The sequence below is a fragment of the Mixophyes fleayi genome, chromosome 11 (assembly GCF_038048845.1).
Source record: "Mixophyes fleayi isolate aMixFle1 chromosome 11, aMixFle1.hap1, whole genome shotgun sequence".
Taxonomy (NCBI): Eukaryota; Metazoa; Chordata; class Amphibia; order Anura; family Limnodynastidae; genus Mixophyes; species Mixophyes fleayi.
In genome coordinates this window covers 93,914,369-93,940,649 of record NC_134412.1, presented here as the reverse complement: position 1 = coordinate 93,940,649, position 26,281 = coordinate 93,914,369, and the positions used below count along the sequence as shown (strand labels likewise).

At 40.7% G+C, this 26,281-nt stretch overlaps 1 protein-coding gene across 1 annotated transcript in view; it reads left to right on the top strand.

Annotated features, from left to right (window-relative positions):
• Positions 1–26,281, top strand: part of PKNOX2 (PBX/knotted 1 homeobox 2) — a 202,754-nt gene that overhangs the window by 50,622 nt on the left and 125,851 nt on the right. The window contains 1 exon segment of the mRNA XM_075190372.1: positions 10,821–10,880. The gene's annotated coding sequence lies outside the window, so the exon portion shown is untranslated.

The following is a 26,281-nucleotide window of genomic DNA, read 5'->3' as shown; positions in this document are numbered from 1 at the left end:
TACCTTCTGGTTACAGCACCTTTTTGGTGTTTTTAAAATTCCTTTCACATCAAAATACAGATTTATACGACCTATTGTTGAGTCATTAATGTTGATGCAACGTGTAGCTTTATTCTGCCACTTCTATAGAGCATGTAGTATAATTTCCTCCTCCTTTATGTTCTACCTGATATGTGATGGCGGAGTCTGTCTTCTCCTGATCCCTCATACAGTGCAATCTGGTTATAAACGTCATTACTGTGTGCAAGCTTCCTCCATATTCATTCAGGATCCTGGCTTATATATTAAACCTATATTTAGCTTGTTGGATATCCGTGTACCCTTTGTGCCTGCAAGAATAACCCTTTATTGTTAACTGGTTAGTTATCATATCTCAAAGACTGGGATATGTGTATATAACATATATTCACATATGATATTATCAACTACTGAAAGGCCCGACATGCACAATGAATAGGTTAATTAGTTCTCTAGTCACAGTTGTTGTGAGAACATACCTATATATTAGCTGGTTAGTTTTCCATCATGCTGTATAAGTTGCAAAAATAGACCTATTTGGTTAACTTAAATGCTATAGACACTAGAACAAACCTGTATAGTTAATGGGCTGTTACTTATCACATAATAGCAGAGGTGTAACCAGGGGTGCTGGAGAGTTGCCTAAATTACATTGGGGACAGCGTATAATCACAATCTATTTTCCCCTCTGTGTACATTGACAGGTACATAGTGGTATTCCTACAGTACTGCTATTAATGTTATACCCTAGTTGTCATAGCCTTGAGTGATGTGGGCAAAGTGAGCGTTGCCTAAAAATTTAACAAAGGTGTGATGGGTGAGTTTAGGGTATAATGCAATATTGTGGGTGCATGTGTATGTATATAGGTGTGTGTGTGTGTGTATATATATATATATATATATATATATATATATATATATATATATATATATATATATATATATATTGTAAATTTGTGTGTGTATATATGTATGTATGAATATATATATAATAAATCGGTGGCTGGAGGTAACATTACATTGATAGTTATCATTGTTTGTTATAGCGCTAGTTATGTTACATTGCGCTGTACAAAGGGTCTGTAATCCTACACATCTGTCCCTGACACGTTGGAGCTTACCATCTACCACACACGCACACACTTGGCTACATATTATCTGTACACATAATGTGATTATCACTACATAAATGACCGTAGCTCAGTGATACCCGGGTTTGACGTATTTCAGCGATCAGCACAGTACACTGAGGTATCACGGCCGTGTGTTTGTCTCCCTCTTGCTAAACTCCATTTGGCATTTTTTCCACACTGATCTCCATCTGCACCTACTTTACTGGCTCTTCCCTGGGAGAACTTGTGGCTAATAAAGTAGAGAAGCGTCGGAGGTGTTGGTATGGAAAGACTGCCAATTTTCTTGTTGAAGAGGTGTTGGCAGAGCGCGGGAGTCATTTAATACCTGTCTTCAGCTGCTATCTGCAGACACATAGTTTAGAGATGTTAGAATACGAGTTTATCCCATGCGACCTGCGTCACTCACAGTGTCTGGTTTCCTCAGCATGTGCCACAACAACTACACCCATCCTCCTCGAGCCGTCCGACTCCCAGTTCTGGCACCATTAGACATAGTGTAATGACTATGCGGATTTAATGCAAGACCTTACATTAACAGACCATGAACACTGTGAGTCGGGGTGTCATGCTGCAGAAAACAGGCGAATAGTGAAATCCAATGCAGCTGCACCTAGCTCTCTTCTCACTTTCAGATACCGCACGGGATAGTTTATATGTTGGGGAATTTTGCTGGCATTGCCAATGACACAATGTCACAAAACTGACCTAAGCAAATACCTGTGTTACCATTTAACCTTCAAAAAAATGACAATTTGTAGCAGAAGTTCTGATTTTGATTCTGCATTTTACTTTTATTAAATTTCCAAGGTAAGATGTCACTTCTGAGAATCAGTCATTTGTATGAATAATTTCAGTTTATTACCACAAGGAGTTTTGCAAAGTGAAATCCAAATTGTCCTTTATAAGATAAAAGGTTCTGAATGTGAAAAGGATGGATGAATGTGGTTGGTTAATACTGACAGGAATAGTATATGTAGATGAATTGGAATACTACATTTTTTTAACCATTTAAAACCATTTTTACACTCAATATTATTGACGTTATCTCAGAAAATGGATATTTCTATTTTTTGCATAGTACTCTAGTAAATAAACAATAACAAGATAAAATGAGGGTTAGTGGACATTGATGGACTTTGTATCACTTCTAAGGTATAGATATAAATTATAGCTCTGACATTTATACTTGGTGCTTGACAAACCACCCATTATTGTGTGAAGCTCCGTCTCTTTCATGGTCCTCGGATCAGGACTGTCCTGCTGAAATCGGGTTACTTGGGAAGTAAGATGTAACTACTATCCCAATCTAAACCCATATCTTTGTTTACTGAGCCCATGTCTGTAACCTGGCTTGGAGCTTGTTCCTCAGGGGATATGATTTGTATCATGTACAATAAAACCACTTTACAGCTAATATAAGTGTGCCTGTAAATCAACCGTGCCCATATCAGCAGCCAGTCACACTGACCTCCATCACTAGCAGACTGAATACATCATACACTCCACCCTGTACTCCCCTCTGAGTGCACCTATGACTATTAGAGCATTGTAGTCTGATATGTTATCGCTTTCATCCTATTTATGCATATGTGGCTTCCAGTAGTATGGCAGAGATCTCAGATTCCATACGTCCATTAGACCCTTGTTCCACCCCCCAGGTGCCCAGCAGACCCCACCCACCGGGTGTCCATCAGTCTCCCACCCCCTGCCCCCCACTGCACTCCCTCCTCCCTCTCTGGTATACTGTGACACCTCCCTGCATTGTACAGAGGTCATCACATGATGCGGAAGTCAGCTGCTCCCCAGGCAATCTTGTTCACAGCAGAGAATAACTGATATCCTGAACAGCCAGCTGGGGGCCACAGGTGAATGCTCACCGGGCCACTGGGCACCTGTCCAACACTGGTTTATTCACTCCCTATTCCATTATGGCCTGAAAATGCAAATGCACATATATAATGATGTGCATTCAACACCCTAAATCATTATATTACTTACATGGCCATCCGCGTGAGATAAATATGTTGTCATTTTCTATTGCAGGACTTTTTTTTATACCTTTTTGTAAACGTGAAGCTTGCAGAGACTAGGGGGTATATTTACTAAACTGTGGGTTTGAAAAAGTGGAGATGTTGCCTATAGCAACCAATCAGATTCTAGCTGTCATTTTGTAGAATGTACTAAATAAATGATAACTAGAATCTGGTTGCTATAGGCAGCATTTCCTTTTTTTCAAACCCACAGTTTAGTAAATATAATCTATATACAATATAATTTTTTTACAGATCCATTGATTTCCTCCAGAATAACTCCTGTCAATCTCAATAAGTCATAAAAAGTCAAATGGTCTTAGCCTGCTAAATGGATATTATAAAATGAAATATACATTTCACTGTACTAGACAGACTAAAGCAAATAATATTTAGAGTTATTGTGCATTTAAGAATTGGTGAAAGCCAGTCAGGTAGCCTCCATAAAGGCAGACCCAGGTACACAGATGTGCGATACTGAAGTGCTGTCTACTTTTTATCTAAGTGTTCCCCAGGATAAGTCCAAGCCAGGTGAATTTAACACTTTTACTTTACATCTCTTCAGTCGCTATGTTGTCATGGTGTAAAATGCCATTGTGTTACTATGTTTAACCCTGAATAATGAAATTCTAGATCTAAACATGGCAGAAGTCTTAGTCACTATCCACAATGTTACCGAGGACAGTTAAATTAAAGAGTGTGAATTTACCCTTAAACCTGCCAACAACACGTTAGCAGAATTAAACACTTTTCTATGAAGCGCTGTGTGGTTTTTTTTTTTTCCCTTCCTTTATTGGCTGATTCCAACAGTCCAGTTGTCATAGAAACAGCCTGTTCTGAAAAAGGTCACCGGCAAGCAAGCCTGTTTTAGGAACAACTGGCGGAGATTAGAAGATTAGCTAATATTTCTCTCCTTTATGCAGTGAAAGGAAAATAAAATCAGGCTGAACTTTCAGCTTCGCCTACAAACGAGGAGCAAAGAAAAATAAATTCTAGTAATCAAGGTTTTTCCTTCCCGCTCCGGTATGTGGTCGGTCGGCTGATGTGTGAAACAGCACCTCTCCCCTCTGTGACTTTACGTGACTTTAATTAAACCACACCTAGGGCTAGGAAATGTGCTGAGAGCAGATAATTGAATAATTTCCCAACGTGCTGCTAAAACTTGCAACTTGTGCTAATGAGATGCAGAAGACTAGAGGTCTCAAAGTTTGCATGGGTTACTTTCTGCAATCTCCCGGGGAAAGTTCTGGCTCCACTATACACCGCAGACCGATATATACGAGAAAGTGTTGTTCTATCCCTGTCAATGTTCTGTATCGACTTTAAAGACATCTGTCAGGCAGTTTAACTAATAATTTGTATTATATTACTATTATTCATTATCAGCAGAAGTTTGTTTCTAATGTCAAATATTGCAGAACATGAAGATTTGTAGTACCAATAATGCATCATTGTGTGTCTGTGCTGAATAAACTATATGACCTGGAGTGGCAAGAAATGTTAATGCACAAAATGCCCACAAGGGGGAGTAAGAACACATACTTGGTCGAGCAGACAACGCATTTCTTTAAATTTTGAGCAGGTCCATGACGTCCTCTTGGCTCTTCACATACATTTGTATGTTTGTAATTTGGCAGAAAGTTTTGCATTCTGGAATGTGTTTTGAAGGCTCAGATGAAGTAGCATGTGCTGATCTTCAGGTGTCGGCACAAGCATGCGTACTGCGTGCTGCCACTATTTACTGGATGTCTGTCACATGCAGAAGAAAACCCTGGACTTAATCATGGTTGCTGACAATTTTGTCATTTAGGTTTATTTTGGCAGAATTCCATATCAGACCATTATAGACCCATTTATCTGGATTTTCCTGCTCTGACCTTTCACTTAATTGTCTGCTCTTTGCTTTCTGCCTGAAATTGGCTTTCCTCTGTGACGTTGATCTTGTTCTCCTGGCAATTTTAACCTTGACCTTTATGTTGCCCGACCTTTGCCTGTTACCTTGATGTGACCTTACAGCCGCCACAGTCTCTGGCTGTGCGCTTCAATTTTCACATGTCAGCGCGCCTCGTTGACCTTGTGATCGTTTTATATGTTCTTTGTCACCTTCATAATTCCAAAATAAAAATAAATGATCAATTTGACTTTATTATTATTATTATTAATAATAATAATAATAATAATAATAATAATTATTAACATTTATATAGCACTAACTCCGCAGAGCAAGCATAGTAATAAAAGAAGATTGGGTATTAACAGAGAGCTTAGAGGGTGCTGCACACAATATTACCATTTTTCAGAAAAAAGGCGTTTGATACAAGTGATTAGGTGCCTCGTCGTGCATATTGGTCCGACCAGAGTTCAGTGCCGAAAAGTGGTTATCAAAATGTCCCCAATTGTGGCGATAAGTCAGATTACTGACGTAATTTGCCAAAAACAAATATTGCTTTAGGGACTGTTGCCCTGTCAGAAATATGCCCCTAAATGTAATTTTGCATGACTTGTGTAGATGATAGGTGGAATCCACTCTCCCAACACCTGAGCAAAGTTTCCTCTTCATGTAAGTGATTGATACCAGCTTATGGTAGTACAGGTTTCTTGCTGTGTAGTTTCCAGTGTTCAGTTGTCAACAATGTGTGATGAACGATGATTGTTTTTCAATTCAAATGTCGTAGTTCAATTAAATGCTTTCATGAAACAATCATCATCATTTATTTATATAGCGCTACTAATTCTGCAGCGCTGTACAGAGAACTCATTCACATCAGTCCCTGCCCCATTGGAGCTTACAGTCTAAATTCCCTAATCTACACACACACACAGAGACAGACTAGGGTCCATTTGATATCAGCCAATTAACCTACTTGTATGTTTTTGGAATGTGGGAGGAAACCGGAGCACCCGGAGGAAACCCACGCAAACACAGGGAGAACATACAAACTCCACACAGATAAGGCCATGGTCGGGAATTGAACAGAGCAGATGTGCTAACCACTGAGCCACCGTGGTGCCCCAATTGTGTTTATGCAACAGGATGATGATAATCTCTTCTCTCTGCCGCCAACCTGCAGCGCTATAAAGTGATAAAAGTTTTGTACTATGCCCACACGTGTTCACCATTTTGCAACAAGTCACTTTGGTTCTGGCAAATTCTCTGGTTTTATAAATTGCTGTATATGGTAAACTACATACATGTTACATTTGGTTAATAAAATCTCTTATACAGTAAAAACTCCATTTCATGGATGATTTACCAGCATTTCTTGGTCCCCCCTCTCATTTCAGGGCCCCTGTGTGTATTACTGCAAGGCTTTGGTGTCGTGGTTTAGTAATGTATAAGATAGAAATACTGTGCCTGCAATATAGAGGGCTGGAAGCTTTCTCAGCAACGTGAGGGTCAGGGAATGACTTCACACTTCTTCCTATTCCCAACCACAGTTTGTGGGATGGCTTTAGTAAGTCACATTGGCGTCTGCTGCCATGTGGTGGGTGAATGGGTAAATGGAAAGCTTATGCCATACTAACCGGGAATTTTCATTTCCCAGAAGCGGAACAGGGGGAGGGAAATTTATCTCGTAGGGCCTGACGGGGGTGATTACCCATCAACATCCGCTGCCTTGTTACCGGTAAGAATATCATCATGATTGATAATCATACTTGTTTGTTTAGTGCATCTCAGGGAGGTTGGATAACTCTAATAGTGCATACACAATAATTTAATTCCCCATGTCTTCATACTCTGTGAGATCTTACAATTGGCACTGTGTGTGTGTGGCATGTAATAGACCATCATTTATATTAATATTATCAATCTTGGCAATTACTATTGATCAAAGATATATTTCAGGGATATGAATATGTGGGCAGATAGAGCAATCATTATACACTGATCTTCCTTCTGTACATGCTCACAGAATTTATCAGAGTGTCAAATGATCTTTTTTTTTTTTTTTACATAACAATTCTGTGGAGGCACATTGTGTGTGCTTATAATGGGGCAGTAACTCTTGGAGGTCAAAAAAGTAAGATAATTAATTTGCATGCATAAATTAATAGTGTTTTACATTGTCAGTAGATTTAAGAACACTTAAACATTACAATATTTGTCTTAAAAAGTGCACAAAACTCACATACAGACTTTGGGGCTCATGTGAGTTGGACATATTTGCATCCTGAATGTATACAGGGAAAGACACGTGCAAGTCACAAGCTCATTTATGTGCACAGAATGTGTCCAGCTCAAATACAGTAACATTGATAATCACCACTGCAGGGGCACTAAAAGTATCCGACCCCAGGCCTCCCACTGCCAAAGGGAGGCTTAGGGCCGGGTACTTCTGTTGCCCCTGCAAGTGCAATGAGCCAGTGGTGTATTACAGGCTGGGAACACGTGATTTGCTCTCCCACAAGCCTAACCTACAACTGAGGGGTGACTGTGTTCATTGCATTTTGTATGTACCATCTCCTCTGTTTCTGCTACCTTGAGCTGGTAAAATCCCATTACTTGTAGGAGGGCATGTCTGACTAGCGCTTGTGTTTCTACATCATATCAATTACTCGGAGTGTGGCATATTCTGCTTGCCCAGGGCTTGCTATAGGATGACATTTGTAAGTTAATTATCTCTTAAATCCCCCCGACCGTTTCATTTTCTACAGCTGCTGGTGCTTATCCTCTCGTTTTCTTTTTTTTTTCCCCCAAAAGTTGTACTATGCGAAGTTATATATATATTTATTTTTTTACATAATTGCTTTAACTTAGCAGAAAAGATACTTTTAGGTAAACAGCTTGCTTAGTATTTTTGTCCAAGTACAGCGCAAACTAAAATGTGCTTTTTCCCCTCGATCACACTGTGCAAATGACCGAGACAGGAAGCGGAGTCTGAATTTGTGGAAATTTCAACACAGTGGGGACAGTTTAATAGCAAGGTCATTGTGAACCCAGCTCCAATCCCGGTGTCTCGTACTTGTGGTTTCGGGCGAGTTCTTTTATTTCCTTGTTCATTAGACACGAAAATTAGAGTGTCAGCTCTGCAGGGGAGTAATTGGTTTCTGTAAAAACCATATGCAGTGTGTCCTGCTCAACCACTGATATTATGTTCCTCATCCCCCGACTGAGAGATTCATCTGCATCACAGACTACACAGGGGCTCAAAAATGAATCCCCTAGTTTTAGTGGTTATATAAATATACACACAAAAAAAATGTTAAATCGGTGACACATTTTGTAAAGTAATACACGTTTATAGAGCGAAATCTACAGCCACAGGCTCACAATGTCTCCAAAGACTGCTAACCCCTCTGCTTTCCTGAAATATCCCCCAACAGCTCGCAGAAAACATTCATTTGTGTGAAACGCTCACCGTTGGGGCTGGAGGGAAGGGCTAGTAATCACATTACTCAGCCTGACTTAACGTGGACCCGTTGCCTGCCCAAAAGGGGCATTACAACCAAGTAATCTTATTAAGGCACAGAGTAGATGTATTGGCAAATGCAGCCTGGGCCGGTCTCATAGTGGGCTACCTTGGGCTACCTTGGACTGGGCCACCTGCATTTTTTTGCTCCTTTAAAATGCCCTGAATAGGCTGTTTAGTCGAGTCTACAATTTGTCATCCGTCCCCTGGAAGCTCCTGTATATTGTATACACACACCTGTATTATTCTAACCATAAATCATATATTACTTTATTTATACATTTTTGCACACAGCCCTCACATTGTATATTATATCATGCTGTCCAGGTGTATTCATATATTTCATTGTATTGGTGGCAGAACATTGGATTGTATGACATTGTATTGCATTGGGTTGGAAGAAATTGTACAGCTCTATATTGTATAGTATTTAATGATGTAGCATTGCATTGTATTATGCTATATAGTATTGTTCTAGCTTCTCTGAATAATGGGTGTATTAGAGGTTGTCACTTATGTATCAATCTTGGATAGTATATGTTGTGTTTAATGGACAATAGCACTGACATATTAAGCACACATAACAACAGAAGGAATTACATTAGTGGCAGTAATGATAGATGTGTCCTCTACATCAAATCCTTTTCCTCCTGTCAGGACTGAACACTTCCATCAAACTGTCCTTTTTCTATTATTCGGAGCCATTGACAGCTGGGTAATGAGAGCACACATGGTTTGCCTATCAGTGTGAAGTGTAATATTAGAAGTACACGTCTTTCTTATTGTTAATGTCAAGTGGTAATATGATCACTTCTCTGCTATGAATAATGACCGTTTTATGCTCTGTGCTATTCGTTAATGTCATTGCCAGCATACCGAGAAGAGGGAATTTTCCTTACTCTGAGCTATGTTGCTTATAATGTTATCACAAGCTCTGCTCCTAAACCCTGAGACAAGACGTATCTCTCACATAGGTCATTCAGTCCCTCCTATAGGTTATGTTATCATTGCAAAATAACACAGAACTCGGCACTGAGAGTAATGTAACTCTACAATTCTGATCTTGCCTTGTGTGTGGCTGAATCTGTATCTGCTTCTGCCTCTTACCCGGCCCCTTAATGTACCTCTGACCCGGCCCCTTAATGTACCTCTTACCCGGCCCCTTGATGTACCTCTTACCCGGCCCCTTGATGTACCTCTTACCCGGCCCCTTAATGTACCTCTTACCCAGCCCCTTAATGTACCTCTTACCCGGCCCCTTGATGTACCTCTGACCCGGCCCCTTGATGTACCTCTGACCCGGCCCCTTGATGTACCTCTGACCCGGCCCCTTGATGTACCTCTGACCCGGCCCCTTGATGTACCTCTGACCCGGCCCCTTGATGTACCTCTGACCCGGCCCCTTGATGTACCTCTGACCCGGCCCCTTGATGTACCTCTGACCCGGCCCCTTGATGTACCTCTGACCAGTCTATCTTGCTTCTGCCCCCCTCAGCTGCCCCCTCTCTCCTGCTCAATACTGTATCTGCCATAATGCAATGCTCTGAAAGTGCCACTCACCTGGTCAATACTGTATCTCCCCCCCTCAACTGCCCTGTGTGTGCCCCCCCCCTCAACTGCCCTGTGTGTGCCCCCCCCCCCCTCAACTGCCCTGTGTGTGCCCCCCCCCTCAACTGCCCTGTGTGTGCCCCCCCCCTCAACTGCCCTGTGTGTGCCCCCCCTCAACTGCCCTGTGTGTGCCCCCCCCCCCCTCAACTGCCCAACCCTATATTTTGCCTCCAACCCAAATCTAACTCTCTTACTTGCTTCTTCACCTTTCTAGTCTCTATTTCCCCTCCGAATCCTCTTAGTCTGCCTCTCCCGCATATTCAGTGATATATGTGGTTTCCTCACCTACCCCTTGTTGTGCTGCCTTACTTGGCGCTACCATTTATTGTATTTGTGATGATGCTGGATGAGACGCACGTGTTTGTGTGTACAAGACACAAACTCTGTGGCAACCTGCAAAATAATAACACTATGGGCTGTCACACACAATGATTATTATATGTTATTAAAATCAGACAATTGTACTGACCTTCAGCTCTGATAGCTGGAAATAAATGTCTGTAGTATGTAGTACTGGGCATAAGCACCTTGTAATGTATTTTATTGATCCATACATATAAATGATTGGTTCTATCTGTCTATTTAACTATATATAATATCAAAAATATTTTCCTCCTCAGATTTGAAGACAACATTTCTGATGCTCTGATCACACTGAGTACACATTGCTCTACAGAAAGGTAATACATTATTTTTGTGAATTTTATGAAATTAGGCAAAAACCAACTTATTTAGTTAACATAAGAAGCAATATATTGGAACTTATTTAGGAAATGCATTTGATTGTTCATCCTGCAGCGCCAGTTCTGCTTACCAAAAGTGGCCCACTGGGCGCTCGCATTCCACTGACGCAAAACACCTTGGTTATCCACTAGAGAGCCTAGATGGTCTTCCCAGCGGTACTCTCCGTTCTCCAGAGCAGATCTGGTGCTACCACTAGGTGAACCTAGGTGGTCGCTGGGTTGCCTAAAACACTGAATGATGTCAATGTTATTATTACACTTGCGGCTGACATGGAGGGGCAATAGTTGGCAGTTTCCTACCTGTGATACATGTGAAGCTGCCGACTGCGGCTCCACCATGACAGTTATGGGCAGGGAGTGTGACGCTGAGTTATGATGTCACGGCCCAATGAAGGAGGGGCACCCAGCGTGCTTCCACCATCACTGCTTGGGAGACACCTCTGTTATCTAGAGGACTCAAGAGTCGCACTGTGCAAGAGTGTAAGATTCAAATAAATAGTCCAAGCTGTGACTGCCAATAACTATAATTTGTTGTATCTCAGATTGTCTCATAAAATACTTATTATTTATGTTACACTTATGTATTATTCATGAGTGAGGGGACATCGAGACTCTTTATTACATGGGCCGTCTTTTTGTCTTCCAAGCTTTATTTTACATTTGACAAAATGCAACAATTTGACCCAAAATGTGTCCTATTACCAGTATAGGACAAGACCCCATCTCTGCCGACCATGATGCAAAATTCAACAGTTTTTTTTATGGAGTGTAAATGACTCTTCCCCGCTCCACACAGAATGACTCTAAAACTCCCCCATCACCCTCTATTTATCTTACTTTTATCTTATTGAAAATTATCTGTTTTTTTGCAAAAGAAAATCTGGTTTTGCTGTGTATCCCGGGGTATGGTGACTGCTGGGCTGCTGTGTACAGTATGTAGAATAATTACTGATGGGATACAGAATATACAACGTAATCACAATTCAGGCAGACACATGAAAGTAGAACAATCTGCTCCACAGCGGCTGTCATCTAAGTATTAAATCCAAGTCTTTGATTGTCTCTGAGATATCACTGTATAGTAATTTGACGCAGGGACTGTAATGTACGTTATCCTGGGGGAGGGGGGTGCAGCCGGGCATGGTATGGTTGGGGTCATCACACGTCATTTAGCAGAGGAAGAAAAAAAGCTAATAAAACAGAATTGTAAAGTCATCAAATGATAATCTGTCTTTGCCAAGTGGCCTTTTCCTTTGGGCCTTAATACAGATTGATCCACAGTGTATTTTACAACAGGTAGAGCTTGAGAAAGATATCAGGAATGATTCCATTCTGTTACTTTGGCCACCAATAGTCCTGTCTATGGGATCTGTTCATCGGAAATATTAACTTTTTATACCAGCACAAGAAACAGACTTTCTGCCATGTTGGTTTGGTCAGAGGGTTAATGTGACTGTGCTGGGTATGTGTTTGGCTATATCTGGTGACCAAACACGTGATCAGGGTATGTACCAGGGTCAGCATGTGCCAATATACTGTGATGACAACATACAGCCGTCCAGACGTGATATGTTTGGGAAAATGGTGCTGCTCTGAAATGGAAAAGAAAATCACAGAATTGTGTTCTAACATCACATATATTTAAACTAAATTCCAATTTAAAACTTTCTATTTTGTGGTGGTCCATTGTTTTGTTCCTTTGATCCACCGGTAGTATACAGTACATAGAAAGTCCTTGGACACCGCTAACCAATTCATAAGTAGTTGTAAAACAGAGACAGCTGCTGGCGATAAAATATAAATAAAGAATTTTTGCCGATCACTTTAGAATAAATGATTATAAACAGTGATAATAATTGTAATTTTATATATGTTTATTAAATCAGCATTACAACTGTAATGTATCACTGTGCTTTTAAAGCAACATTGTTTCATTGTTACTAGATTTGAATAATTTTGCCAACAAGTGAATGGACTCTGGTTATTGTTTTTTCCATTTGTGCCCTGGTATAAACAGGGGAAAGTGGACACGATGGCTGAGAACTGATGTTATGTCATGTGATTTCTATCCCATTTTCCGTGCACTTTTACCAGTACAATGTATTGTGTTCCACATTCATGCATGGGGAGTAGGGAGCGCTACTTTCTAAAGTTTGAATGCGAAGATAATATTTTAGAACGCAGTGGTGTAAGCTGCACCATTGCCTCTTATTTGTCCTATCTTCAGTGCAGTTTTTCATGTGTTTATTAACCTTTATAAAGCACAAGGGATAGGTGTGACCGAGCCCTCATGGGGTTTCTTGCTCTGTAAGCTCTTTGGGAGATGTGCCAGAGCCTTTAACTGCAGGAAAGAGCATTAATATTGATGTGCTGTCACGTAATATCTCAGCATCGGCAGCATATAAATACCATTACTGTGTAATTAGTTCCCATCAGGCTGAGTCCTGATTGAAGCAAAGTTTGTTCTCTCTTTATTCCGGTGGTCAATCCACAAAATCAGGTAGATGTCCCCCTTGCAGGAGACTGTTTCCTATCAACGCTGATCAGTTTCTACAGGTTATAATAACGGCAGGAACTTTCATTAAATAAAATATATTTTTTTTTATCTTAAAATACTGCACGGCGTAGCCCCATTTATGGCTTAAATAATCCGAGAGTCAGGGATGATGTGGGGACTGAAGATTATTATATGGGACACTTCTGTGTGTGTGTGAAGATTTTTATTACATTACTCATAATGCACCTAGAAACCCCGTAACTGGGGGTGGTGCAAAATGTGTCCTATTAACAGTATAAGGTGAGATCTGATCTCTGCCAGCTCAGAGTTGATGCAAATTTAAGTCCTTTCGCTTACTTAAAATGGGTGCACCCCCCTCTGCACAGCAAGGAGCACCACTAACCCTGTCCACTCATGTCTTATTTCAGTATTCGCTCTTCAGAAATTGAAATTTTAGATTGTACGCTGCTCCACAAAACTAGGTGCACAGTTATTCTCCAGAAATGATATTGCTGTGTCCAGGCTTTACTGCGTCACCCTCGTTCCTCCTTCTATCTCGCTGTAATGCAGATCGTGATGAAAATTATAGTTGGAACTCCAGTGCTCCGGAACACTTTTCCTCACGCAACTTTACGCAGATTTGTGGGATTTCTAGATATTCAGTATCTGAAGAGCTCTGACCAATACACAAAGAACAAGCAAGTCCACAATATGTAATAATATATGCTAAAGACTGTGTATTACTTTGTATAACTGAGCTGAGTAACAAACGTGAAAACTGGAGTGATTTATATGTATCACTCTCTAGCACTCCCCTGCAACAAGTTATAAGGTAGGGGCTTCTCTAACACAGCAGATACACAGTGACTGACAACTTGACAGACCTGCTTTGCAGAAAAACATAGATGACAGTTGTCCCTAATTCCGTGTGACCAGTCCCAGGTTTTCTAGTGATTTTGTCCCTGAAAATGTCCCTATTTTTCATAGATTTTTAACTTGTAAGAGGGAGGTCTGTTTTACATCTGAAGGATTCACATGTTCCACACTACTGGTTTTGTGTATTGTTCTTCATACATAATTAGTACTAACCTGCTAGCAGTGTGCTAGCAGGTTGGTTCAGTTATTAGGCCCAAGTATACTGCATTACGGCTATGCTTACACGTTAAAGGACTGGATTCAGTTCCAATAATCTGAAACCTGGGGGCCTATAAAAAGTTTTAGAAAGCTCATTGGGATCACTCACTGGTGTCTTGGTAATGACGTTTTTAGTGCACGCAATTGCCGGTGATTTCCATCTTGGATTCTTCTTTTGAACAGTATAATAACTAATGACACTTAGTGGCGGTGTGTGCACAGTATGTGGGTTGGTTAGAGTAGAATTAGCACAGTTAGATACATTTGTTTTGTAAATAATGAAGTTACTGAAATGGCGAGTATCTCTGTCATGTGCTGCGGGACTTAGAAACGTCTATCGTGGGCGATGCGGGACTTAGAAACGTCTATCGTGGGCGATGCGGGACTTAGAAACGTCTATCGTGGGCGATGCGGGACTTAGAAATGTCTCTCCCATGTGCTGCGGGACTTAGAAATGTCTCTCCCATGTGCTGCGGGACTTAGAAATGTCTCTCCCATGTGCTGCGGGACTTAGAAATGTCTCTCCCATGTGCTGCGGGACTTTTGCTGCGGAAACTTTTCTCCCGGGCGCTGCAGGACGTACAAACATAACATCACACTGTCCTTTCCCAAGTCATTTTCTTCTTAAGCAACAAATGAATGTTTTGCGGAAAGCCTCCCCTGCAGCTGTCGAAAGGATTTCATTTCTTTAGCCGTTTACTATTTTTGATAGGGCTGTTAACGGCTTGATTTAGGGATCAGCTGCGTAATAAATCGTTTCATATTTTGGGCCTTTTCTTTTTTCAGATCTTACCCCTGAGGTTTAGAGCCGTGTTAGAGACATGTCAGCACCGTGTCCCTCAGCTCTCCGTCATGTCAAAGCTTTGCCTAATCCCTCGCCCACCCAGAGCCGGCTGCTACCAGCACAACCAAGTACCTGTTTGTGATATGAAACACACCCGACCTAATAATACATTCCAGATGTGGGATCCTATAGCCAGAGCTACGTTCTGCCCCAATATCTCCTCCACTTTACTCTTACAAATATTTCCCTGATTAATAGATTCTGGCATTAATTTACTATAAAACTGTTTCTTATTATTACTATGAATTTACAATATTCCAGAGTACACAGATTGGACTAGAATGAGCCACAGAACAAGGAGAACTTTACATTCTATGGGTTATTTATAGAGGATTTCTGTATTTTATTATGATTATTACATTGGGTGGTACAGCAGTCTCACACAGCTGTGGGTCTGACGTGATGAAACTCTGAGCAGTTTATTTTCTTGAGTTTTTCTATTTGCAAAGAATAAGCGTTAATAAACTTTCTGAAGACACAGGTTTATGGAGCAGGAAGCCGCTGGGGATACCACGTTTCTACACGTGTGGGCTTAGGTTCAGTGCACCTATTTGCTATCACTCTTTACAACTGTGGACAAACACAAATGAACAGAAAATGAAGTGGGTGAGAGAGAGAACATTCCGTAGCCAATAAGAGCATTTTCATTTTTTGGCCTAGTTTTAAGTAGGAGGTGCTAGGCCAATATATATCATCATGATGAGAACGGCAGCACAGACTAATGATATTAATACAAACTCCACACAGATAAGGCCATGGTTGGGAATCAGACTCATGACCCCAGCGCTGTGAGGTAGAAGTGCTAACCTCTAGGCCACTCTGCTGCCCATAAGGTATGATTCTGTATGGGACAATGGTTGTGCTCACTACACTAAAAATGTGTATTGTGTGTTTTATTCTCTCTTTATCATTATTATTATTATTTATTCATTCATTTAGCTCCACCATATTACCCAGCGAAGTGCGAAAATATTTATTATTCACATCAGTCCCTTTCCAATTGGAGCCTCCAAATCACAAACACAGGGCCTGATTAAATAAGGAACGGAAATGCCAATCTGTATCATATTTTGTTTAAAATCGCTCTGCGCGTGTCCAGAAACAGAGTGTGCCAGTAAATGTAGCAACGTTCAGTTCATCTTCAAGTGCAAAGGACTCTTACTACAGCCTATGATTTCCGGGGAGGGGACTGGCTGTATGTAGACAATGTATAGTAAGGGAGTGCCAAGCTGGAAGCCACGCAGCAGCCTCCAATTGAAGCTTTGGACATCTCCAAGGTACATGATCGTCAGGCCTATCACTGGCACCAGCTACAGGACCGGTGCAGATTACTAGTGATGACGGCTGTGTATACAGCTAGAATGTGCGTTTGCAATCAGGAGAAACTGTAAAAAAAGCATTTTATGTACAGTGGACATTAATAACATCCTCACAAAAGTTTTGGAGTGGAAAAAAAAATTAAACACTTTTTTTTTTTTTTTTTTGGATAACATTTTTTGTCAAAATTTTGCTATTAACCGTTGACAATCATTGAATACTTTTTTTTTTTCCCCTGTGTGTTCTTTTGGGACTTTATATTCCACATATGTATTGGACACATCCAGCAGTGTCTTATCTGTTAGAGTAGAGCGGACCTAGATGTGTATTCTACAAGAGACGTTTCTTCAGGCTGGCTCCTAGTTTAATATAGGTGCGCGTAGATTTACGTGCGTTTCCAAAAATAACCCACAATTTATGTTCATTTTGCATGCTTTAGTGAATCAGGCCCACTATGAATATGATCCATTTTTTTTAGTCAGCAGCCAATTAACCTACCATTATGTTTTTGGAATGTGGGAGGAATACCTCAGACAGCCGTTCCACACTGATGTTCCAGAAACGAAATAATGGATAAATGCAAATCTAATTTACACTGTACTGGATGACACCAACTTTATTCCCATGACAGCCAGTAATAATCTCTAATCAGCAGCACCAGACCTTCTCCCAGACAGGGATCTAAACTGACTCTGCAAATCCTATTCATGATGGCAGTTTGAGGAGAACACTAGACTAAAAGTTGGTAAATGAGATTAACCTTTAATATATCCACAGGTTAGTATTGACACTTTTATTTGGTTTCATTTTTAAATGACCCTGTCTTAAGTTGCTTATATCCAGCTGTTTAGGGGCCGGGCTGCACAGCCAGATCACAGGAAGTCCATCCTTTCTGGCAGACCAATCACTGTGCCTACATTCTAATGCAGTCATCTTCCAACCAGATTTTCTCTGCTGTCAGATGAGATTGTTATTTGAATGGACAGATCCAATCAAGCTTGGTGCTACCCGGCCCAACTCACTTTGAAATCACATTGTTTCTGGGCAGCTTTTCCTTGCCTAGATTCGCTGAAATAGGATATTGTGATCTTGTGGCTTCTCCAGATGCTGCTGGGAATCTGCTTGGTCAATCTCTGTTGTATTTAACAAAATTTGATAGTGTCAAATCATTTCTAAAAAGCTAAAGAAAATGAAATGGCGACTTTCCCCTAAGCCAAAGAATGCGAGATTTCACCACACTTGTTGTTTGTTGTTCTTGTATCTATTGCCCCAATAGTCTCCGTTTTGGAGGGGCTGTCCTGATGTTTGGACTCTAAAAGAGACATGGACTTGGGATGATAATATGGATGTGTATGGGTAGATCTGGGTGCACTTTGGACAGACCATGGGAGTGGTGTATTTTGTCCTTATTTTTCTGTTTAGAATATTGGGAGCTATGTGTCCTTTATATTCTAAGCTTTAATTAGGAAGGTTAGTATATGTCCCAGTGCTGGTGTCTACATTGTGCTTATGGTATACACTGCTGCGGAACACAGAAAGTCTGTGTCCATAATCACACATCAATAGGATATTATACGGACACGTGAAGAGCCCCATGTCCGTGCTCTACAGACTTGTTGACGAGGTGGATCCTGTGCTGTGCGGGAAATGATTTGTATCTGAAAACTTCCTTGCTGAGCTGGATTGTAATTTTTGGGTAATATTTTAACATTAGTCACATAAAAAAATATACTGCATTACAAAACTGGTGAATTGGTTCCAAAAATATGTTTTTTTGGCTGGGTATTCTCCCTTTCCTTTTATTTATCCAGAAGTTTTATAATGGTGCGTTCTTTGCCTCAGAGATGTGTGAAGGAGTGATTACAGCACAAGGAATATTAGATCATCACTGGTGTCTACAAGTAGTGATGGGGAATGTGAAATAAGATGTAAATACATATACTGTGGTATGTTTGTGATTTAAGAGGCCGATGACACTGGAAGAAATGGAAAGTGTGTAAGACTTCATCCACATGCAGTAAAAGCAGCAATTTTGTGGGCTGAAACACTGTTCAGCCAGTGCCTAGTCCCCTGATGCTGTGGTATCTGTCCCTTTGTTCATGTCAAGCTAATCTAACCTCTGCTGCTATACATCTGGTGGGACTGCCCATTGGTATGCTGATTTTTGAATCTGAGCCTATAAAAGGGTGGATATGGTGCTTAATTTCAGATCACACCGAGAAGCTTTTATTTATTAAGCTGGGTACACACCAATGCAATCCTACTTCAGATGCTGTTTATGCAGCGATTTCACCAACGGTTGTAAGTCCCAATGAGCATGCCGATTCGTGTAGGCATGTAGATTCGTGTAGGCATGTACGCATAATTTACCTTCAGATCTGTGACATTTATAACCATCTACTGAAAAGATTGTCACGTCGTACACGCTCTGCAGATATCCGCCTACGCAATGCATTTTGTTATGATAAAACATGATCGTGGGAGCGTACAGTCTTGTATTATCTGTACAATCGGTGGTGAATCATGAGATCTGCACGATAATTGCCTAGATGTACCCAGATTAAGACTTTCTACTCATTAATGGAAGCTGACCTCTTATCTCTCCTCCTTTCTGCATGGCTATTCCCTGTTCGTGGCATATTTTATTACACATAAATCACTGGTCCACGCCAAGCGTTAGAGAGGATGTCCATTCACCCTGAGTATTGCCTAATTCATATCCATACTGTGTGGGTCCAATTATTATAGAAAGTCTCTCCTTCATGCCCATGCTATGGAGATCTGCTAATGTGGGTTGGAGGATTCTGCCTGTGGAATTCCGGATTGATGTCGTTCCTGTCATAGGCTAACTTCAGCTCCATCTCAGTGTGCTACGGATAGCCTGAGGGCTCAAACATCACACAAGAATGTCAAGCACCTCCTTTTAGTGGATAATGGCATATTGTTAGATACAGTCATGGCCTAAAGTTTTGAGAATGTGAAAAATATAATTTGCATATACTCCAGAATGTCATGAAGTGATCAGATGAATTGCAATTAATTTCAAAGTCCCTCTTTACCATGACAATTCTCTCGTTAACACAGGTTAGAGTGTTGACGAGGGCAAGGCTGGAGATCACTCTGTCATGCTAATTGAGTTAGAATAACAGACTGGAAGCTTTAAAAGGAGGCTGGTGCTTGAAATCATTGCTTTTCCTATGTTAACCATGGTTATCTGCAAGGAAACACATGCAGTCATCATTGCTTTGTACAAAAAGGGCTTCACGGGCAAGGATATTGCTGCTACTAAGATTGCACCTAAATCAACCATTTATCGGATCATCAAGAACTTCAAGGAGAGAGGTTCAATAGTTGTGGTGAAGGCTTCAGGGCGCCCAAGAACGTCCAGCAAGCACCAGGACCATCTCCTAAAGTTGATTCAGCTGCAGGATCGGGGTACCACCAGTGCAGAGCTTGCTCAGATAAAGCAGCAGGCAGGTTTGAGTGCATCTGAATGCACAGTGATGCAAAGACTTTTGGAGGATGACCTGGTGTCAAGAAGGCCAGCAAAGAAGCCATTTCTCTCCAGGAAAACCATCAGGGACAGACTGATATTCTGCAAAAGGTACAGGGATTGAACTGCTGAGGACTGGGGTAAAGTCCTATTTCTCTGATGAATCCCCTTTTAGATTGTTTAGGGCATCTGGAAAAACGCTTGTGAGGAGAAGGAAAGGTGAGAGCTACCATCAGTCCTCTGTCATGCCAAAGGTAAAGAGAGACCATTCAAGTGTGTGGTTGCTTCTCAGCCAAGGGAGTGGGCTCACTCACAATTTTTCCTAAGAACACCATTGTTTATTGGTACCAATAAAGAACGGTACCAAAACATCCTCCAAGAGCAACTTCTTCCAACCATCCAAGAACAGTTTGGTGATGTACAATGCCTTTCCCAGCATGATGGAGCACCTTGCCATAAGGCAAAAGTGATAACTAGGTGGCTTGGGGGGATCAAAACATCAACATTTTGCGTCCATGGCCAGGAAACTTCCCAGACCTTATTCCCATTGAGAATTGCAGAGGTCTTCAAAAAGAAGGGTCAACACTGCAAATATTGAGTCTTTGCATAAACTTAATGCAATTGTCAATAAAAGCCTTTGACACTTATGAAATGCTTGTAATTTTACTTCAGTATACCAAAGCAACATCTGACAAAAAGGTCTAAAAACACTGAAGCAGCAAACTTTGTGAAAACCAATACTTGTCATTCTCAAAGCTTTTGGCTATGACTGTACATGTGTGTGTCTTTGTGTCTATGATCTGGGTGAACGTCACTGATTATCCCTAGTTGGTCCTTCCCTCCCCTCCCCGCTTCTTCTTCTTATTCTGTGCTTGTTATTCTTTCCTTGGGATTCTTAGCTAATGTGTTACAATAAATTTTTCTTTAAATGAAACAAAAAAAATAAAAATACAATATCTACTGAAATCAAAAGCCAGAGCCCTCTGCAGATGGACACGTGGTAATCTAATTCATCTGTAGCCAAGTCCTATGTGCGGATCTCCCTCCTCTGCAGCTTATTTCTATCAATGTGTAGAGTTTGCGTTTTCATCCAACACCAGTCTGAGCAGCTGTCTTTTAGATTGATCTGCTGGACACCGAGGCGGCTTTTTCTGACAAATAACCCCAGAACACTTTCTAAGAAACAAATTGTTTATTCTACTTTAATTTGGTTTGCTATAACGGCTCCTTGTGAAGCTTTGTTCGATGGCAGAATGTCACGGAGAAAAGCACAGAACTCCATAACGCTCTCCAAACTTAATAACTTGCATAAAACATTTCCACTCTATCCCGTAATCTTTATTTTTTTATTTTTTTTGCTGCCATTAAGAAGTGGAGAGAAGGCTGCTGGCTGGCGGATAAGCACAGTTCTGTGCACTAAGCAGATGTGCCACAGCAGGAGAACTAGATCCACTGTAGGGGCAGTGAGCTCACGCCTCACTTGCATTTCCACCGCTGCCAAAGCTGGCTCTGTTTATTCAGCAATACATTCTCAAAAAGTCCTGGAGGAAGCAATTGCCGGCATGATATTTGTTTCATGGTGGTTTGAACATTATTGTTTTAAAGACGCCAAAAAAAGTTCTTTGCACCTAATCAAATTGTGTTCCATAACTGTGTTTTTTTTTCTCTCTTTTGTTACTGTTTTAAAGTTCATGGCAAACTTTTATTATTTTACACAAAATATACTCAAGGAAAAGATTAGACGTTTAGCAGATACACTTCAAAATGAGTCCAAAGAAGTTGAATAGAAGACGTTACTCTGGTACGTTGAGCCTGAACAGTGGATTCCCCTTTATCCACTTGCTTTGTCCAAGGAATTTTGTTCCTTCATTCATTTCCCTGTCCAGGTCCCCAAGTCGGGGGGGGGGTGAGATATCCGTGCAGGCTGATGCTGTCAGGCCCAGTTTTCTAACAAGTTCTTGTCATTGATTTCAATATCTTTTTAAATTTCCTTTATTTTTATACCAGATTATTGGTCGTTACTAGTAGATTGCATTTGTTTTATGAATACTGATATGAGGTGAAGACCCGGGGTTCATTGGATATGGGGGAGGGGGGGGGGGGGCAAAGACTTTACATGGGGGGCAAAGACTTTGCATAGCGAACGAGATGTAAACCCGAGGCTTGTGTGCTGCAGTCACTCAGGTGGTCTCTGGTTGATATTTAGGTTAAAAGTTTCAAATGTAGATTTTGTTTTGTTTTGTTTTTTCAGAATATAAAACATTTCACCTTTAGTATAATGCTTCCTGAGGGTTTTACAGATACTCCATACTGTTTTCAAGGTGTACGTGCTGAAATGGCGTCAATCCCAAGCACTCCTCAAATCTGAAATGTAAGGCAGGAAATTTTCCTGTGCGCTGACTCTAATCAGACTTGACCATCAGTGCTGCCTTTAACCTTAGTTGATTTCTGGCTTCCATTTGGGGGTTTGGCTTAATCAGAGTCTTAGTATTGCTTTACATTTTCTCATTTATAATAATCCCCTTCATAACGTTGAATGGAATATTTCCGACTTTTAACATTTTTATACCATTTCCCAAATATTTGTGTTTGGACAAACTACGTTGTCATTTTCTTCTCTTTTACTATTTGTGGGGTTGTGCTCTGTCCTGGACATACAGCGATTGTTGCTCCGATAAAGTGTATCTTTGTCCTGAATCCTCCCTGATGTTCAGGATTAAGCCTTGACATTATAGAGCACAAATTTGAGAGCCGACAGGAACTGCAGAATTTATTTCGCTATCAAGAGGATCAGTACAACCCAGAATTATTTACGCTTAATTGGTCTAATGTGGATCAGTTTTGTTCCTAGCAGACATTCTCCTTGATAATCCCCCAATCACTGTCGCTGAGTGACATGTATCGGAGTTTACGCATTTGTTTCATGCTAATAATTCTCCAGGTGCTCTGTAACTAGATAAGATGTTGGTGTTACTTCCAACAAAGACATTTCTGCTGTGATATTCGCTGTGCTCCAGAAAAGTGAGGGATTGGTAAACATAAATAATAAAAACATGCAGATGAAGCTGTTGTCGACAACCCATTGAAAAATCAGCAGCTTTTCGACTTTCAACTCCAGAAAGTGAGAGAGCAGACTGGAGAAATGCAATGAAACTGAACAATTTATCAGGAGATTTGCACGTACGGTGTCATGCACAAGACAGAAAATGTGTTGTTTAGCTTGGATTACAGCAGCCAGAACAGCACTTAGCACAGACGTGGATCAGTGTGAACTTACAGCGTAATCCTTCTATACATACACATTTTGTCATATTATTTCAACATCCAATAACTACGGCTGACTTAGAATTACTTAATAAAACTAAATATGTCACTCTTTAAATATTTGGTGCCTCATCAGACTGAGTACTGAGATGTTTGCTTGCCTGGTGATTTTAGGTGAATATAGTTCAGCATTCGTACTGGTTACTCATCAGTTTAGGAGATTTACCAGTTCTTGTTGACCTACAGTAGCTTCAGAAAAAATCAGGAACTTTTTATTGTACGTAAAAAGATTGTTGAGGAGACCATGAATCTGTGTCCATAAGTCCCTGGTTCGACCTCCTCTTGAGTACTTGAGTTATTGAGTATTAGGCACAAGTCTATATAAAGGACATTAGGGAGATTATAAGTGAGCAGTAATGGACTACAATGGGTAATTTGTATGGGTGTATCTACAGTGCGATGTGATCACCCTATTCAGGTGGCTTAAAGATCAATCTCAGTATTTCAAATTGGCTTGAGTTATGGCATCCTAAGAGGCTTTGTTTGGCATTAAATATTTAATCAAATAATATGATGATACAATAAAGTCTAAATGTTTCTGTTTTCAGATTAGACATCTGCTGAGAACCCATGGTGGGCACCCATGGGAACCCACGGTTAATGGTGGGCACCATTAACAATACACATTTCTGTCCTCTTCTTACACACATCCATCAAGTTTAACCTTTCATGTAGTTTAAATGTGTAAATCCAGAGGAAAAGGATGACAGAACCTCTGGCAGTCACTGGGGACCCATAATGGCCCCAAAGATGTCAGTCTTACAAATTCTCTTGATCACCCCCATAATATCCTCTTCTGATTGTAGCTACACGTTTTGTTTTAAGAAATGCACAAATGATGATTATTATATTATTAAAATTCTGTCTTCACTGCTTCAGCTTATCCACCGTCCGATGCTGGTGCAGAACTATTTCTTCCATTTGCAGTTAAGAACCCCATGGGCTTTGTATGGACCTTGCTATGAAAAGTTCCTTAGACAAATCTTTGTATTGATCTGCGATATAAATAGTCCTTGTTAAATATGCAGTTATCAGAAGAGTTACACATCTCATAGAGTCCCCAGGAAAATAGAAGACCTCTTTTGGATCTGCTTTGCACTTAACATGAAGTGGCAAAGGCCACGATATCCGTTCTCTAATAGTGGATGATAAGATTCCTATAGAGAGTGTTGTTTTTACTAGTATTGTATTAAGTCAGTACTGTTATATGGGTGCTGGAATCCCGTTTATCTCTACATTGAACAGTGCATTATGCATGTATAAAGAATGTCCGAATTACGCTTCTTTAGATTTCACACAGAACGGCCTTGTAGGTTTATCCTCTTTAGTGTAATATTTATATACCACAAATTTATTTTTCTTTACACATGTTATAAAGATGATCACACACCAATGGAAGCCACCTGTGACACCATACTCAGAGAAGAGTTGCATGTGTTGGACATACCATTACAGCCAACGTGTGGGCATACTCTGTACAGCGCAGGAAATTATTTTATTGTATAGTAAACATGGTGCATGTGCCGCCAAGGTGGTTTTCACTGATCGTATGCTGTCTGGAAACCTATTTTCTTCTAATAGACCAGCAGTTTGCACCATGTATGCTCAGCTTGTACTGGTTCAGAAATGAATGTATTGCTGAATTAGAAGCCAGAATGGAATCTATTTTCCTAACTGGGATACATTGGACATGGCCCATGGATGAAGTTACTGTACCCCGTCTTCCCTACACTAGTACTGCAGTGGAAAGAGGAAGGGAGACACCCACTATTTATTTCTTTTAAGTAGGTTCTTGGCACTTAGTCATCTGCGGCAAGGCTATCGCCTGGAAGAGGGGGGGATCTGATGCACGTGCCTGAAATGTCAGCTGATTCCTAACCTAATAGCTCCCCCCACCTCCTTAAGTGGAAGTACCTGCACACTTAGCACAAAGTAATATGAAGAATGAACTTTTCTGTCTGGTACAAGACATTTCAATATGGTGTCTGCTGATTAGTTCAGGTTATAGCAGGAGGGGATGGGGGTTTATTATGCAGAGTTCTATGCATATATTAGCAGCTCCCTCATCCTAGAAATATGATTTTGCCAATTCTAGAAAAGGTCACATGTAAACCGTCTTCTGTATTCCAGCGCAGGAGATGTGACGGCGCTCCTAGAATATCCTTCTCTGCAGCTTAAGAAGGATTTCCCTGACGTAGAGTAGTGTGACAGACATTCACACCTCTTCATCTGTGTCAGGACTGGCAGGGTGTGCTGGTACTTGTAGTTCCAGAGCACCTGGAGGGCTTGAAGTTGCTCTAATATGTACTAATGACTGGAGTTATGTACTAAAATTAATTGTAAAAACTAATCTTACAAATCATTAAACAATTATCTTAATTTTCCCTTTATGTATTTATTTGATGATCCCCATTATGTCCCTTATCTCCCTTCCCCCTTCTAAATTCCTCGGTGATACTTTCCTCCTATTTTTGTGACTCAGCGAGTATCACTGTGTGAGTGATATTCAGTGAAATGTGGCACTGTACACCTGCTCCCTACACTCACTCACAGCAGCTTCATATCATCCAGGTAAACCACAGGCCTGGCCATAGCTGGGATGTTACAGTACTTGTGTGGATGCAGCATGACACATGACAATGCATTTTGGTGTTAAGTCAAAATAATTGCATACACTGGCACAGACTCTTGCACACCTACAGATATGCATAAAGTGCAAACGGAGCCTG